The following is a 700-nucleotide window of genomic DNA, read 5'->3' as shown; positions in this document are numbered from 1 at the left end:
TTATTAGCCAATCTTAAACTCAATTACAATCATATGTTACGGAATAGTATTGTCATCGTGATTCTAGACGAGGATCACGCTTACTGTATTCAATGGCAATTGTTGTGTCTATATTGTTCTGATTTTTAGTTCAAAGTGCCAATCTCCTTATCACTAACTTGTTAAGAATGCAAATGATCCCATAAATACGATTTGTCCGATCTTCTGAAGATCGAAGATTTTTAGACAAAAGTTAAGAGTTCATAAATCTCTACACTCGACATCCGTTTATGAAAAGACTCGATCTTCATCAAACCAGTATCAAACTCGGGCCAACCTGAAGCTCCAAAGTTTAGATTTGGGTTGAACCATATCAAGCAGATATTGAGAGAAGTAATATTTCAAAATATTTATTAAAGGCTTTTAGATTTTAATTTAAGTTAGAAAAATTATAATTATAAAAGTAAAAATAATTATTTTAAATTAATTCTTTAATAGTACTTCAAAAAATTATCTTTTTTTTAAAGTAATTTTTAATAACTTTTTGGACGTTCCGATCATAATTTTCAATATCATTTAAAATTATATTTTTGTAAAAAGCATAATTGAAAAACTCGGTTCGGCTTTTTCTTCCTCTTAAATATTTTTTTTAAACAAATATTTTTATATTTATAAAACTCAAGATCACACTCATTGAACAGTCGGATTTTTCATCGGGTCG

This window comes from Hevea brasiliensis, chromosome 3 (genome assembly GCF_030052815.1).
Source record: "Hevea brasiliensis isolate MT/VB/25A 57/8 chromosome 3, ASM3005281v1, whole genome shotgun sequence".
Taxonomy (NCBI): domain Eukaryota; kingdom Viridiplantae; phylum Streptophyta; class Magnoliopsida; order Malpighiales; family Euphorbiaceae; genus Hevea; species Hevea brasiliensis.
The sequence above is the reverse complement of the archived record's forward strand: the minus strand, read 5'-3'. Positions refer to the sequence as shown.